The sequence below is a fragment of the Protopterus annectens genome, chromosome 5.part1, assembly GCF_019279795.1.
Source record: "Protopterus annectens isolate FY-2018-M chromosome 5.part1, PAN1.0, whole genome shotgun sequence".
Taxonomy (NCBI): Eukaryota; Metazoa; Chordata; order Ceratodontiformes; family Protopteridae; genus Protopterus; species Protopterus annectens.
In genome coordinates, this window is record NC_056736.1 from 796,241,888 (window position 1) to 796,260,318 (window position 18,431).

Genomic DNA, 18,431 nt, shown 5'->3' on the forward strand with positions numbered 1-18,431 from the left:
AACAGCTCCACATGGATGCTACTGAAACTAATCTACACCAGTAATTGCTGGATCTCTGTAAAAAAAAACAGTGAAAACATCACCATGGGCATCTTAATGCTAACATCAGAACAAAGGCAGCCTATTTCAAGCAGTGTCTAGATAATTAATGTGGTAATGTTAACAACGAAGCAGAGTGAATGACCTTCCCTGTCTGGAAGCAGTGTGCAATAATCTAGATAGGACACTATAAAGCAAACTCATTCTATTTAACTGAGTCAATGTTGTACTTTATAATCAGGGTAGTACCACATGAACCATATTGAATTTATTCAGATGCATTTATCAGTTTAACACTTAATAATTTATAGACTGTTGTGGTGAAAAAAAGTCATGGCTGTTCATTTAAAAACATGCTTGTAGAAGTGCTTTGCCATCTGGCTTAAACATCAGTATACATACAATTGCAGAATAACATGAACTTATCCCAAAAGATAACATTTAAACGTGTCACCAAATAAGAGATCCACAGACCTGTTGCCACTTCTGCTTTGTTTTGCTGTGTCACACATCCCAGAAAAGTGAAAAAATAATAACTGAAGCTTAAAAGGCTGAATGACTTGCCAAAAGCGTAATGTTCAATTGCTGCATTTTTTTTTAGTTTACTGGAGTCTTCATTAGCTGAGAGGGGAAACAAGCATTTCAACAGCACAAGTGTAATTCTATCTCTCTTGTAAATCTTACTGTGCAAAGCCTGACAACTGAAGAAAGAGGTAGTGGGAGGCCTTCTGAAAAGAGAAAAAAAATCAATAATGCAGCTTTTTGCTGGGCAAATGTGAATCTTATCACACAGAAGACCTAAAGGTACAAGGAACAATTCTGTTTCATTGTCTCCTCACTGAATAAATGATTTTGAAAATACAGTATTAAAATGTCCAGCACTAACTCTCAAGAGTTCAAGCCGAATGACTGCAATAAATACCTCCTGTAACAGGTGCACTGTCTTAGGACAGAAATTAATTCTCACACAGAAACAAACTTCTGACAAACAGATGTGTTGCTTATGGGATGCAGATTTGAAAGAGTGGTACAGCTGAGCCTAGCCACTGGTTCATTTTTCATTTTAGACTTTTGCTTAACACAAGTCATGTCAACAGCTGCTGAAGTCACAGCAATCAGTGCTTGACATATCTGCACGCACGCTCTCAGTTTCTACATTCATTTACAGTTAATCTATTGTGTCATTTAAAGTACAGCTGAGTTAGAAACGTGCCACAGTTTTAGATGTTTGAATATGGGCACTGCTGCAGCAACAATAACACTTGGGACTTCTGCTGTAGAAAGCCTGGCATTCAGGCTGAATTTCAGAGCTTTTCACCCTTCCCCCTCTCCTCAGAGGATGGACACCCTCCCACCTGGATGACAACATATCTGCGGTGTAACAGGGATGCCTATCTATGCCCTCTACTGTTCCTTCCTGCTACAGCACAAGACGCTCGTGAGTTGATGCAAGCTCTGAGAGCTACTGGTCTGTCAGTTCAGGCTGGCTGTCAGAATACAGATAAGCACCTCATTTGGGAAATATCTAATTTTACATTGTGTTTCTCTCATTTGTAGATAAGGAGTTTGAGTGTCAAGGACAGATTTCAAAAAAGTTCACAGTCAGTGATTGTTCTGTTTAGCTACGGATCATGACGTTGTTTCCTGTCCATCTTTTGCTAGGTTCAACATAAGACCATCAAGTAGAGAGCCAAATCTCCACATGACTGTGTGAATTTGAAAAAAAAAGTGCACATTCTCTAGACACCATGGCATCAGCCAAGTCAAAACCAGACATCCTGATTAAAAAATGCAAAGAGAAATATCAAACAGAGAACAAAAATACTTCTCTAGAATTCGAAGACTACCCTAGGCTCAAGGGCATCTGATCTGGTGAGGACCTTTTGCAGCCTAACACTGACTCTGATGTTTACCTAAATGGACTGAGGCCTCAAACAAACAAATTATATCTCTCAGGCCATCATGGTCTCTGACTATCATAGCCACTGCATTTAAATAAACAACAAAGGAGCCAAAGTACTGTATTTAATCTACCATTTAGAATCCTGTTCTTTTTCAGAGTACAGGTTGAAACAAGCACTTTTAAAACTACAAAGTGTGAAGCACAAACATTCAAGATAATTAAGATACAATTGAAATTAGGCCTACTTTAGTTAAAAGCATGAAGTATCCATAGATTTAACATAGGTGAAGAAATACTCCATGGTTAAACTTAATTAAATCAACAGGAGACAGTTAATCAGACTAACACCCATGGATCTGCCATTTACTTTGTGGAACATTTTATTCCACTTGTAAGATCATACTTTTCATGAGGTTGTATAATGTAGGAAGAAACCTTTATCATGTCACACTGCACACTCAAGTTGTCTAATGGAAAAGAGATTAAGAAATCTTTGTAGACGCACACTTAAGACAACATGTCTTGTTAATGCTACCAGTTCTAGAAACATTTAGAAACATAGCAACATGCAGTACATCAGTGGCTTGTACTAAGATGTTCAGGAATGCATTCTAATCAACAAATCAGTAACAGGCATTAGCATACAGGTTAAGAAACACAAGCTAATATAATTCACATTTCTGCTGTCAAGAAACCTGAAGGCGCACAAATTGCAGGTACAAACAGTGCAAATACCCCCGCAAACACATTTGTATTATGCAAAGTTTAAAAGAAAATCCAGTATATTAAAAGAGCTGCAACTGCTGATGATGTTACTACTACTTTTTTAAACTAAAAAAATTAAAAGGGAACTGTAGGAAAAGGTATTTGTATGTATTGCCTGCATGACATGCATGATGGTCCACTGTCCCAAAAGAATTCTCATTACTGTGCTCTGAAACAGTAGATTTGTTATCCACCCACAATATTCATTTGAATGGCAACCTTGACGGAATTTCCTTTTTTTTTCCTTTCGCAAGCTTATCTACTTGTTTACTATAGCGATGTGTGGCCAAAACTGATGGAATCGACACCTTTTTAAGAGCTACTACTTCCTCCCACTTCTGCCCAAGAGTAACAGGTGATATATAACACCTCTATGACCACTTCCAAAATAAAAGAAGTAGCAACAGCTGGCACCTAAAGCTCATGTAAAAATGAGGAAGATTGGGTTGATGATGATGATGATGATTAAAGGCCACATGGCAGACAGCATGAAAAAGGTAAAGAATTTCTCTGGATTACCAAAAAAAAAGTATATACAGATGTTAACAACTGAATCTTGCTGCTGTTATCCGAGGAACAAAGGCACGGTGAAAATAAAATGTTCTAGCAACCACATTTTTTCCAGACCTGAATATCACAATTAATCATCTTAAGTATTTATTCCAAAGTACAAAAATAATTTATTTTGTTTACAGTTATCCCTATAAAGGCCCCGCAAAAAATTCACACTCCCTGTCTGGGACCAAGGCATAGAAATTTAGATTTTCCAAGACTGAAACTTTGTCAACAAGCTGCAAAACTCCAAACGTATTTTCAGTTATCTGATGTAAAATATAATATGAAAAAGAAACACATGCTCCATTTACTCTGACTACTCAGCAATTAATAACTTTAACCAGATTTTTATGACACATTGGATGAATACATTGCAAAGCTTTTTCATAAATTTCACTGCAACTTCAGCTGTAGACAGAAGCTGCACCCACTTCTACTCTTAAACTAGAAAGGTACAGTCTGGAAATTAGTACAACAAATGCTTCTAGTGAAGTGGTTTAGCTATCATATAATGAAGGCAAATGATACGGTCTTGTATCATAAACAATCTGATAGATGATTACTGAATTACGTTAACATGCGCAAGATTACTTTCAACTTAACTACAAGTTGCCAATGGACGAATGGCACTGTCATTAAAACATGAGATTAAGAACACAAGTACTACAATACACATTAAATCATATGTTTAAATGCAGCACTAGGCATATCCTTAAGAAAACTGGTGAATAGTTATCTGTTGGTTGTTTGGCCAGCACAGGAACATTTTTTGAGCATCATTTAGTATCCCTACTTGAGATCAAGTAGTCCTGCACTTCTGCACTCAAGGTGCATCTGCATTAAGAATTGTTCATGCTTTTTTTTTTTTTTTTTGATATACTATGATTAGACTTGAAAGGATGTTTTAAAGTGCTTCCACATTTGGTGGCAATATTAAGAGAATGTCCTATGGTTTTCACGCGTCTGTTAAGCTGCAGCTTTTCTGGAATTATGTTGATCAATTTTGCTAATTTGCTTGCAATAGTGAATTATATGCTTTCTTCATTTTTAGACTTGCTAAGGGTGCATATACCAGGTGCTTTGTTAGGACCTAACTGTAATATACTGAGTATGTTAATTATAGCAATTACATTATATTATCTGAAACTGGAAGAAAAATGTTGCTCCACTCTACCACATGTACAGGTTTGATTTTTATGTATCAAGTAAGTGAACACTTGTTTTAGCAGATTATCAATAAGTATTGAAAGAAAGATTTTGTAGTCTGTATTTAACAATGATATTGGTCTATAAGAGGACTACTGCGGTGGTGGTGCTGCGGTAGCGTTGTCGCCTCACAGTTAGACGTTGCCCGTTCGATTCTCAGTTAGAGCGTCTTCTGTGTGGTGACATGCGTGAGTGGGTGTTCCTTTGTTGAAGGTTGTGCGTTAGGCCCAGCAAGCCAGCACGTAAAAATCTACTGCCAATCATTAGCGGACCGGTGTTCCGCAATGGCGACCCTAACCGGGAAAAGCCGAAAGACACAAACAAACATTGGTCTATAAGAGGACTATAGATTAGAACATTTGTCTACTTTTAATATTAGAGTTTTCCACTCTTCTCTTTTATTTGCATTAGTTATGGATCTAGTACCATATTTTTTAAAATAACACTAACATTAACTGCTTTGATTTTAATGAATTATTCAGTCAAAAATACAGCGATATGCAGAACATTTGTCTAACAATCAGTGACATTAACTTAGTTAGAAAGATACTTAAATTAAACATTTTTTTTTAAATTCCCAGAAGGACATTTAATAATAAGATAGGCATTTTACTAATTAATCAAAAAATAAATGAAAACAAACTGTTATAACACAGGTAAAGCAAAACGCAGTATTAAGATACTTAGGAATACACTTTTTGGATAATTAGAATCTATAATGTTAGGGAACTATAATAAAACTGATAATGAAATTATAAAGAATTAGAATACACAAGCTGAATGCTAATTCACAACATCAGATTAAAATTAGAAGAAATGTTTAATGACAGTTATAAAAACAATGAGCTTTGCAGAGTTTTCAGATTATTTATTAATGTTTGGAAATGGCAATGGTGATACAAAACCTTCTTTATCTAAACAGCATAAACTAATTATTAACTTAGAAATAAAAGATGATGCATTTTGAAATTTTACTGAGAAATATGACTTAAAACAAATAAACTATAATAGTACAGATTTAATATTAAAATCAGCGGGACTGTCATCTTCTATTATACAGAAACTGTTCCCCTGGAAATATTAAGTGTACAAAATCTGTATTGAGAACATCCCTAACATATTTTTGTGCTTTCTAGTAACTCAGAAAGATTACATCAAGTGTACATACGGTCTACACTTTGCTGTAACCTTCATGAATCCCCCTCAATATTTAAGATGGCAAGAAAATCAGAAGAAAAACTAAAATTAGGAGGAAGAAGGTGTGAATTATGTCTGAGGTGTCTGTTCATTCAGAATGGTGTACACTTAGTGTAGGCTTTAATGAATCCCATGGAAGGTCTCTCTTACTCCTTATAAGATGAAAAAATTACACAAAAGAAGAAACATGTTGGCGATCCAAGAAAAAATTAAGAAATGATTGGTATCACAATATTTCATAAATGTCGGAATACTGAATTATTTTTGGACTGACATTCATGACTTTTTTAAAGCTTTGTGGCCATTACTGACCACAGCAGGAAAAGTAATTACAATACAGTGGAAAAAAATGTACCACCTCCTAGCATGCATCAATTTAAGAATCTATCCACTAGTGTATGCCACAACCAAATGAATATCATTATGATGAGAAACAAAAAGTAATGCACCAAAATGTAAGTAAAATTAAATGTGTTAATAGAGAATGCAGTTAAACTTGTCAACTCTTTTTGATTTAAAATTAGACTACTTAAGATGAAAAAGTGTGATTTTCTTGTAATTTGTCAATTCTGTAAATACTGCATATATCTGTGTAGTTGCAATAGTTTAAAAAAGAAACACAAGCAACTGCAACTCAGCAAAACTGCTTCTCTGACTTGTACTATTATATCCAATTTTTACTCTCTTTGCATCAGCAAGAAGAGAATTTGGCATGTGTCAAAGAATCTCATTAATTTTCTCCAGGAACTTTTTAATGACAAGCTTTGTAAGCATACCAACTTATACTCTCCTATGAGCCAGCAAGCTACTATTTGTGTTTTTCTCTTCTTCTAACTTAACTACTTTGGAAAAAAAAAACAACAATAATAATGTTTGTTTATGCTTCTTATCATGCTTTGTATACTCACTTAAATATTGTAAACTAGCTGGCTTGTAACTTTTAATCAAATATTTATATATTTTTATATTTGTATTATGTATATAATACTCTGCTGTATTTCTTCTTCTGTTGCTATTTCTATTCATAGGTTCATAGGTGTGTATTAGGCTAATGGCCCTGGAGCCTTTACAAGCTTAGCTCATAGAACTGCCCTGGCATAGTGCCGCCTGAAATTAGTGCCCAGTGCCTCTATCAAGTAGACCCACTGGAGTGATCCCCGGGGTGAACTTTCTATCTCCCATCCACTCATCAAGATTTCTCTTGAAGAGGGCCAGTGAGGTGCTCTGTTTGACAAGTATGGAAAGTCTATTCCAGAGCATAGGCAGTCTCTGGGTTATGAACCTCATGAAGAAGATCCTAGGCCTTAAACAGCATGCTCTGTTGATTGTGGTAATGAGGTTAAGGTCTATGGATTATGTGGTGCGGATGGATTGGGATTTCTTTATAAGTAGCACTTCTAACAGAGCTGGGTCAGACACGGCTTTGTAAGTCAAGCAGAGACCTCCTCTTAGTAGATGATATGAGACAGAGAATAGCTGGTGTTTTTTGAGTTGTCCATGTAGGACATGTGTTTAAGGCCTAGGATCCTCTTCATGAGGTACTTTTGTGGCCTTTCCAGCTGTTGCACGTGTCTAGTGAGGTACATGCCAAATGGGGCATTATACTCGATGATTGGCCTAATGAGGGAAGAGTTGAGAGGGATGTTGACCTCTTTCTTCCTGGATTCAAAACCCTTGGTAATGAGATGTGCCGCACAGAAGGCCTTTCTGACCACAGTGGCAATGTGGTGCTTGAAGGAGAGGTTGCTGTCAACCTGTGTCCCCAGAGCTCTTATAATCCCTTCAGTGTTCAGTGGGCTCCCATCAATGTGGTAATTAGTGGGAACTGAGTTTTTCCCAAAAAGGATGATAATGCATTTTCTGGCATTAAGCTTAAGGCCATGGGTTTGACACCAGTCATTAGTCTCAATGAGGCCTTTCTGTAGGATATCTACATCACTTGGGGAGTTAATAATGGCTCCCAGTTTGCAGTCATCTGTTAACATGGTCAGCCAGAGTCCCTACATGTTGGTCTGGACTTCTGAGAAGTAGATGCCAAACAGAAGAGGACCCAGGACCGATCCCTGTGGGACTCCACTTGTGACTGTTCGGCAATCTGACTTGGAGTCTGCTATTTTCACACTGTGGGTTTTGTCTGTGAGCCAATTTGCAACCCACCTAGTGATATAGGGGTTGATGCCTGGTTTGGTGAGTTTATCAATAATTCCTGAGTGAGGAACGGTATCAAAGGCCTTGGCCAGATCGAGGTTGGCTGTATGAACTGCCTTGCCCTCATCCACAGATCTGGTGACTGACTCAAAGAAGTCAACCAGGTTAAGCAGGCATGATCTACTTTTCACAAAACAAAACTGCATGGGATCTAGAGTGTGGAGATTCCCTATATCCTTGTTAATCAGGTCAATGATGATGCGCTCCATAGCCTTACATATCAGACTCATCAGGCTAATGGGGTGAAAATTTCCATGGTCTGTAGTCGCTCCCCCTTTATGGACAGGGATGACTGTAGCAGTGTGCCATTCGGTAGGGACAAAGCCTGAGGTGAGGCTGTGATTGAACTGGGCACACAGATGTGGTGCCAGTTCACTTTGTAGTTCATGTAGAACACAACCACGGATATTGTCGGGTCCCATGGAAGCTGTATTCTTGGCCTGGGACAATGCAGCTTTAACCTGTGCTGCAGTAATGCTGGGTGCCTGGCATTCCTCTGGTATTGTGATTGGTCCTTGGGGGGGGGGGGCGCTAAAACTGGCACTGAATCTGTTGGCCAGTATGTTGGCAATATCTGTTGGCTCAGTATAGGAGGTACCATTGTGCAGTAACTCTGAGCAAACCTGGGTATTGCCGTGGAGATTCTTCATATAACTATAGAAGGTTTTGTGGTTGCTTTTAGTATCTGCCACAATTCGGCCTTCATAGCTGGCTTTAGAGGTTTTGATGATGGATTTCAACTTTTTGCTGAGGCGAATAAGGGAGTTTTTCCAGTCTTGGGACTTCACCTTTTTCCTGCAACAGTTTCTTCTTTCTGTTGTAGAGTTCATTAATGGCAGGGGACCACCAGATTGTTAATTTAATTCTCAGAGCTTTTCTCTTTGAGGTCTCCACTGAAAACAGGATCCTGACTCAATCGGACACTATCCGGTAAACAAATGTAAATAAATAAATAAAATAAATAAATTGTACTTAAATTAATTCACACAGCGAATACGAAAGGTTGTTAATACAGCATATACCCAACTTCTGAATAAGTGGCACCTTGCTTTCAAATTCCTTCCCACTGGAAGCTACACATGAATAATCAAAGGCTGTTAAAAATACAGAGGATCAAGCAAGAAATAATATGTAGACTTCTCAGGCCCTAAAAACCAAAGGACAACCAACTCTACAAGTTTGGGAGTGAACAATACTATCCAACAACCACACTACTGAACAGTTGCTGCTATGCAGTCCACCTATGTCTCATGTTTTTCAAAGCATTCTTATTCATTGGGCTTAAAAAAAAAAGAGAGAGAGAGAGAGATTATCACTCATACAGGTTAGTGCTGTCAGAACCAGATACGACAACTTAGGCTCTGCCCATAAAGGAATACCCAGCAGGAAATTGCAACCTTTTCTTCTCTTCATTATCTGACATAAGGAGCTGCACAGAAAAAAAGATGACTACAAAAGTAAAGCCACATACAACAGTTTTGCCAGAGTTTATTTGGTGATTTATTTGTAATGAAGGACACATCTGGACTATAAACACGCACACTGACAGACCATGAGAACTCTTCTAGTTTATCTACAGAAAACAAAGTAGCCCGACTATACTAGAAAGCTTCACCACTGATTATTTTTAAGCAGTGTAAAGGAAACACAGGCCTAGTTTAAGTAGCCATCCCAGATTCTACCAGTCCTATGAAAATAAATGCAATATATTGTATCCAATCACGTCAGCAATTCTTTCTCCAGACAGGATCATTATGAAACTGTAAAGTAAAGTGATTTGTGACAGATTCTCATTCACCCTTCTAAAGCCACCAGACATTTCTCTATGATAAGCCAAGGGCTCTTCTTGACATGTATTATTGCCTGTTTGCCAACTACCATCTAGAAATGTGGAATAGTCAACAGTGTAAAAGAGGAACTTAAATAAAAATGTACATAAAGTTTAAAATAATCTGCATTTTGTATTTTGTTTATTGTTACTACAAGTGCATTCCTTGTAGTCTGCTACAAGAAAATGGCTTTGTCAGTGCTGATGTCAGAAATTTCATACTGATGTAGTTTGTACACCCACTATTGCTCACATACAGCTGCAGTCTTTAGAGACCGCCTCTGTCAGTCACTGCCATTCATATTGTTATAAATGCTAAGAAGGCCAATTACTTAGTCTTCTTGTATCACACTTTGATGCCTGTGCACTGGCCCATAATCAAGAAGCCTCAGTCCTCACCACTAGCACCAGTGAGGGGCATGCACATTGGGAAGGTTAACAAGTACATACACAGTAAAGTACAATTTCCCTTAAGAGAAAACAGAGATCACAGTCACTCTGGGGCTGGTTTCCTCCCTTTCTCTCCAGATCCCCAATAAGATTCCCCACTGGCACAGCTATAGGGTTCAGATCCCAGCTGAGTGGTCAAGCCAAAACCTCCAGTACCCTCTCTGTCCAACCAGTGCTTCGTGTCCCTGCCCAAGTAGCTAACACACACACACACACACACACACACACACACACACACACACACACACACACACACACACACACACACCTTGAGGTTTGTTTTATATACATACACACAGACACTCCTGGGGAAGCCTGGCACAGGTTCTCCAGCTATGTCCCCTCCTGCCAGGCTATAAGGTAGTAATCACTGCCACCAACTACTCTTATCAGCTACTAATAAGGCCCTTCCCAAAGGGTGACCAATTTCATTGTGTAACATTACTGTTATCCAAATAGTAAGTGTGACCCAGGGGTAAAGCTACTGGAGTATAATAAATAATAAAAACACAAGACAATACTTACTACTTCAACATAATGACATTACAGAGTTCAGAGATCACAGGAAACGTTTAAAATAATATAGGAGGATAGTCTGATATAAATATAGAAACAGCTAGATTAATCTTATCTCTAAGAGAAATCACTGGTCTAAATAAATATCTTGATTACCGAGCAAGCAAGTGCTGTTGAGTGGATGTTCTTCAGGCAAAATCCAAAATGCTCAAATCTTTCTCTCTGGGAAAGTCTTAAATTGATAACATAGTACTACTGAGTCTTTTCAGATTACATCATTCTTAACAGTTCTGATTTAGTTTCCCAGGCTCACAGAAACACAACATTTACATTTCTTAGTAAGCTGCACCTGGTCAGGAAGCCACAGCAATAAAATACATTATACATGTAAAATCTTAGTAATTATCTCTTAAATCAAGACAGCAGAAAGAATTTCCTGGCCCAGACATCCTGTATCTGAACTTGAGATCAGTCATACAATGCTTGACATATCAGCTTTCTTCCAGCAGTGTGCACTGTGGTTACATTTTTGAAGTTCAGAGCATATAACATAGTTTTCTTACAGTTAGTATTCTTACATTTGTAAAACAGCCTGTGGATTACATTAATATTTACAATGACATATAGAATTATCTACAAAATTATTTCTATCTAAGCTGGCAGCCTTCACACACACAAACTACTGAAAACTAATAGGTTAAAACTTGCACCATCAAGAAAGCCTCTAGTCAAAGTAAGGTAAAAAGGAAACAAAGACAAACCATTTAGTAAAAGCTATAAGAAACACCCATCCAAGCTAAAGTCTTCACTCTGCAATACATTAAACATCCTGCAGCACAGGCCCATGGGATATATGCCAATGACCCAGTATGGACTTACCAGTATTTTAGCTACATGGCTTCTGAATGCATGCTTCCTTCTTTAAAGTCTCTACTGGTGCACTCAGGCCAATAAAGTCAAATATTTTCCAATAGCAGACTTTAAAAAATGCACATGTAATAACATTGTCTTCCAAGGTTTCCAGCTGGAGCTTGGCTTTATTGGCCTAAGTACACCAGCAAAGACTTAAAAAAGTAAAAACGTCTTAGGCATTCAGAAACCACATAACTGAAACACTGGTATGTCCATAAGGGTCATTTTCATGTATATCATGGGCCTCCACTGTATGGATTTTAAGGTATTATAAAGTGAAGACTTTAGCTTCGCAAAGTCTTTCTTGTAGTTTTTTTCAAGTTGAAATAAGGGAACTTTCTTCTTGCATCTTGTTTCATCCAGTTGCCTGTCCTTTTTTTGGTACATTTGTTCCTTCTGGATGAGAATCAGCTGCATGAGGTGTCATACAGGAAGTAATTAGGGATCAGGGTGAAGTTAATTGGTGTTCAAATGCATAATTACATTAGTATGCATCATTTTCATATTTCTGCAAAGCCTGCAACAAAGAAAAATAATAGGCAAAACTGTCAGGCCTCATATAAAACTTTAAAACCTCACAAACAAAACTGCTAGGGACAGTTGTGTTTATTATGAATAGTTACTGAGACACTGTAAGTGGTATACAGAATTCTAGAAAATACAATAGTATTTATTGGCTTTACAGTGATTTGTTAAATCCTTAAATCCTAAGATATAATTAATATTATAAATGTAAAGACATGCTTGTGCCAGCTGCATTAGCCCTTCCAGAGTTACAACATTTTACTTTACATTTAATTTCATTTTGTCTAAAAACAACACAAGAGGAGACAGTCATGCTCACTCCCCTTATACTTGTATGCAGCAGATCATGGCTTTCCAGACCTTCTGGGAAAACAAATAACAGCATTTCAGAATGGAACTCCACATTTCTAAATATACAGTATTGAGTCAATTATCCGAACAAATTGAGATCTAGGGTAGTTCGGATAATCAGACTGTTCGGATAATCAAACATACACTGAACTGGATAAAAAAAACTTCTAAAATCTTTTTTCTGCACACAGGGAATATACTTTTCAAACATTCAGCGATTCCAGTGGACGATAAAAGAATATTTTTCAAATGAGTGGGCTACAAGCTCAAAAAACAAGCACAAGCGAATACGTATAATGTTTACATATTCAGATTTTATGATTTTTCCTAACCAAAAACTTTGGAAGGCTGCATTCATTTAATTGACAATCAACGTTCAGATAATCCACTCTCCACTGTAACTCCCGTCTTTATAGAAAATAATAAAAGGTTGTTAGACAAATAACCTGAACAATGAAAATGTTGTTAGTCAAAGTAATGTCAACAGAAAGAAGGCATTTTTCAGAAAAATAAATCTGTTTTATAAGCTGTGAGTGGCTCAGGTGGAAATGTATTCAGATTTGCCAAACTAAAGCACAGGCCTTCCCTTCAACCATGACTTTCACACTGGGGTTTTGACAAAAGAAAAAAAAAACTTTAAAAGCAGCAAACAAAATTGAGATGGTCAATGACATCCTTTATGTTTATTCAAACAAATAAGAATTATCTAATAAATTAACTTTGTTCCTCAGACCTGGCTCTGACAGAGACATCAAATAGTCCAAAATGAAATCTGTCTTAAAGAAGAAACGCCTGATACTCATGAACAAAGGCCCAAGTATAAATCACTTCAATTTGCCAAGTATGCAGTTTGCTGATAGCTTTCTGGCAGCTAAAAGGATCAGGTAATCCCCTGAGATATTCCTTTCCCAGCAATGGCAATGTACTCAGGAGCAAAGCAGAGAAACTGAAAGCTCTCTGGACTGCCTGTTAAATCTATTGCAGTCTCATTTTTTTTTTCATTCATTGTATCTCCCATTCTCTTGTCTTTGTAGAAATGGCCTGTAACAGTAATGATGTTTTAATTACTATACCAGACTACTAAATGTATTTCTATTCTGTGAGTAGATTTCTTTTTTTCAAATTACTCTTATGTGTATAGTATGGAACATAACACATCAAGGTGTGCCTACTTATAAAACTCTACTAATATACAGCATGACAATTACCCTATTACTGTGACTCTTTTGGTGATAGTATCAGAAGACTAAATGGGCCTTGGTCTGCTGGTCTTCATACTACTCATGTTCTTCTTCCCTTGAAAGGAATCCTTAGTTGTGTGGGAGTTTTGTTCCACTTTGTTGCAGGCCTCAATGCACAATAAAGTTAGGCAACTAAGGCTTACTTGCTCTCTTCAGAATACCAGCTTTAAGCGAGTGACAACAAACATTAGAAGTTGCATAGGGTTGCCTGACACCAGCCCTTCTCCGAAATGTCTATCCTTGCAAACTCTGAAATCATATATACAATACACAGTGCAGTCTCTTAACTTCCTGCACCCATTTCCCCTACCCAAAGCAGCAGTTCCCTTTAATCAGGTTACCTGTTACCAGCTGCCTGTTCACCCCCTATAACCCATAAAGTTAAATGCCCCATTAAGAATGATGCTACCGGCTTTTCAAGTCTGTAAGTCTCATCATGTGGGTGTCCTCCTATATTTTCTGGTTTATTCCCTTAGTGCATTATCTAGTAAAAAAACATCCTTGTTTCCTTAGCAATTATCACTAGATGCATTCTAAACAGAAATCATACATTCAAACCATAAGCATTACACTTCAGTTAGCAAATGCCTGTAATTTTCACTTCTCTGTTCTATTCCATATTAATTTTATGTATGAAAAGATCTACTTCTGCATGAGGGCAAAGGGGTAGTGACATTTCTGTGTCACATTTTCTGTTAAATGTCTACCACAAGCACCTCAAGGACTAACTGCTCATGTTCATAAACCCCGGTTTGTCACTTCTGCCTCTTATCCTGCTGCTGTGAAGGTGACACAGGACCTTCCCTATAGTTCCAATCCCTTACACTCTTAGCAGCAGGTGATACTGAATGAAAACCTGGCCTTAATACTTCCATAATGAAACTTTTCCATTTATGGAAGCACAAGCATCTTCCACCACTGTCCAACGAAATTCTTATGTCACAAAAAATAGATCCTGGCATTTCTAAATCTGCAAGGACCTTTTGAGAAACCAAAGGGAATAGCAGTATAGACTATATTATAATGATGATATGAATTAATTCTTCTTCTTCTTCTTTCGGCTTTTTCCTGGTTAGGGGTCGCCACAGCGGATCACCTTGTCCGCACATTGAATGGCAGTAGAGTTTTACGGTGTCGAGTTGCCAGCCCGGCGCCCAACCTTCCACAGAAGGCACACTCACACGCACACCTAGGGCCAATTTAGAGTATCCAATCCACCTGCAGCATGTCTTTGGGATGTGGGAGGAAACCGGAGCACCCGGAGGAAACCCACGCGACCACAGGGAGGACATGCAGACTCCGCACAGAAGGCACCCCAGCCGAAGATCGAACCGGAGAACCTCTTGCTGTGAGGCGGCAATGCTAACCACTGCACCACCGTGGCCGCCCTGATGATATGAATTAATTCTAAGGTTGTTAAAAGAATCCTCCTATTTATAACTTTCCTGATCTCACCACTATCTTCCACAGGCATAGGACAGGAATCATAGCTAACAAAGGCACCAAATTGGCTGTTAATATAGTAGTTTAATTATCTCTTGGACATCACAGTGAAAACTCAAGAGAAAGTGATTCAGACTAAGTGATTTTTAACAAGCAGTATCATTAAAAGTCCATATAACCCGTGTCAATACCTTTGTAAAAATTTCAGCAAACTCTGAATTGCCCTGGGTGCTGTTAAGGCTGGCTGCCAACTACATGGACAGGGTTCGCTAAGTCAACATCCTTTATTCTTCTTTTAGTGACTACTGACCTGGTGATGATTTTAGTGCAGTGAGTAAGGATAATATCCAAAATCATTTATTTTTTTGGTGTTGTACAGCTCATGATATACCTCAAATTATCTCATTAGTTGGATGTCTATTCATTGCTTGATTTTGAAAAATCCTTAATAGATTTCAGATCTACATTTAGCTACCTGCAAGAAAGGTCTTTTCTCACATTTATTCATTCTCAGATTACACACTTAATCCAAATACAGGGTTGTGGTAGAGCTGGAGCCTATTCAGGCACTCAGTGGGTGCAAGTCTTCGAAACTCAATCTATATGGAGTTCCAAACCACCACAGGATGCACACACTCTTACAACGTGAATACCAACAGGTTTTTCTACAACAGCACATCTTTGGCATTTGATGAGAAAGAGAAGCAACCACTGAAAAAACACAGCTGCAAAGGGAGGACTGGCAGACTCTCACCATAAGACACCCCAGATGAGAGCCAAACTGGAGAACAACGTGCTGTGAGACAGAGCAGAACTAACTCTTGTGCCAGGTAAGAGATTAAGGAAGTTGTCACAAATGCCTTAAATTCTTCTGGGATCCCAAGCTAAAAAAGGGAAATCCCAAAACGCAATATATCAGACAATGGGGAACACCCAAGAAAAAACAAACATGTACAAGTCTAGAGCTGATGCATACTAGCAGCTATCTCCAAGGGCAACATGTACAAAACATCCAAACAACAAACTGACTAGACAAAAGCATCAATAAAGAGAACCAATTAACCAATTAACTTGAATTCTGGGACTCATTTTTTCAGTTTCAAACAAAAGGGCTGTGGCAGCCATTTCCGACCTCAGTCGTTAATCCCCAAAATGAAGAAGTCATCTGCAAGAAGAGTCATCAACCTGGGGAGGGTAGAAGCAACTTTGACAAATTCAAGGAAAATCGCATATTAAGGATTTTTGTAAACAGCCATGCTTGTTACAAGACTAGAATCTTGGACATCTTTTTGATTGCAAAAGGCTGAATAAGATTTGCCCAGGACGAAACACAGTCACATAACTTCTCCATCTAGGCATTTTTTCTATTAGACAAACATGCTATTACTGTCTTTTGAGGATTCTGCTTTATTGCCACTATCAACATATACAGTTAATCAGAACTCAAGCAACTGGCACTCTCAAGCAACAGGTAAAAAAAAATGGAAGAAATATGGACAATTTTCATGTGTTGCACTTTCTGCCCCCCCGCAGAAACATAACTTATGTTTTTAGAGTTTTAGAATTTTAAAAAAGAAGATATCCCCAACCTGAGAACAAGTCAAACCAAACAAATAGTATAGGGTATAGTATTAGTCAGGCTTATTTTTAATAGTAGCTCTCAAGCAAACGGAAACTATAGTTATCCATCATCTACCAATCCCCAAGGGTGCCGGTTAACTGAGAGTTTACTGTAGTCTAATTCAAAAATCCACAGACACTGGTAGTTGGATTCTGTTTTGAAGACTATATTAACTATGGTTGCGGGCTGTATTTGTATTATAGTTGAACGACCAAAAACAGCAAAATGATTTAAAAGGATCTTCTAGAATACAAAAGGATGACTATCATTATTTCAGCATGGAATAACCTACTATGGCAGTACTTTCCTTTTAACTTGACTGTAAAGTACAGTCATCATGCTTAAGTTATCATATTCTATCAACAAGAAACATGCTCATCCAAACTTTAACAGAACTGAGAATTTGGCTCTGCATATCTACACCGGATCAATGTCTAGCTTTGAGTTCCCCACCTCATACAGTAATTTGAATATCCTAGAATAAAGCACTCTTCTATTCACCAGTGGAAAAACATAACTGCACTAGTTCTTTAATAGCTTATTATCCCACTAGTCACCAAAAGGTGAAAAGACATAATATGAAAAGATTACATTTTACTGTGTGTCACCTATATTTGATAACACATCACCTATGGTCTTCAGAGAAATAATATCCTGTGCACAACACACATTTGGTGAGTGAAATAGCTTGCTGACTACACATCAAAATTCCATTGCATAGAAAACAAATATTTGGTACTTACTTTGGTCTTAGGTAAGCACTTCTATTATTATTCCTCAAAAATGCTTACAACCCTAAGTGGCAACAATTCAACTAAGGGATGAAGTAACAATAAATTATTGTAGTTTACACACCAAAGAAACCCTTCAAACCACAGTATACAGTGCAGCTATTTTTATTAATCTATTAAACAGGTAAATCCACTAGGTACAAGCATCTTTTCAGGGGAACCGTACTTGATTAATTTACTTGTTCATAGTTACACAGTAAACAAAAGCAAGTTAACAGAATGAAGCTCATTTGCAGCTCACAGCCTTAAACACTAAAAAAAAAAAACACTGAATAATCAGCATCAAGACAAATGGGAAAATGGTGTGTCAAACTTCAGCATTTACAATGCATTAATTTATAGCAAAAATGACTTTTCCGCATGTCCTACACCATCCTTCCAAACCCTATATTAGGCCATGACTGTCATACATTTAAAATACCATTAATATGCTTATGTTCAAGGAAATATTTTGGAGACTGTATCTTGCCATGTTTCCCTTAATGCTTTTAATTATTCAAGAAACTAAGTCCTTAGTCTTCTGTTTCCATAACACACACCATATTCCATGAGACATTAGGATATTTGCCCTGAATGTAGAACATGTGTTTGTATCATTTTATTTTAATGGTGATACATTCTACTAAATGAAGGGGTCGGTGAAGCCTTTTCAGTCCGGATTACTAGACTATACAAGCAATTCAGCAACTTTTTTTTTAATTTTGGAACTATGCACATTAAACTCTCCAGGTACTATGATGTCCCATCTTGCTCTCTCCTAACTAATAAAATTAACTCCAGATTCACAAAACATAACAGTAATTTACATCAAGTTACCCCATCCTGTCTGTTAGTCATAAACATAAGGTTCTTCAGTGAAGGGATCCTGGTAAAACTCTAC

General features: G+C 37.6%; 1 protein-coding gene across 23 annotated transcripts in view; it reads right to left on the reverse strand.

Moving 5' to 3' along the window:
• The window catches only part of ADGRL2 (adhesion G protein-coupled receptor L2), a 1,061,651-nt gene that overhangs the window by 597,429 nt on the left and 445,791 nt on the right, over window positions 1–18,431 (reverse strand). The gene's annotated exons all lie outside the window — the stretch shown is intronic.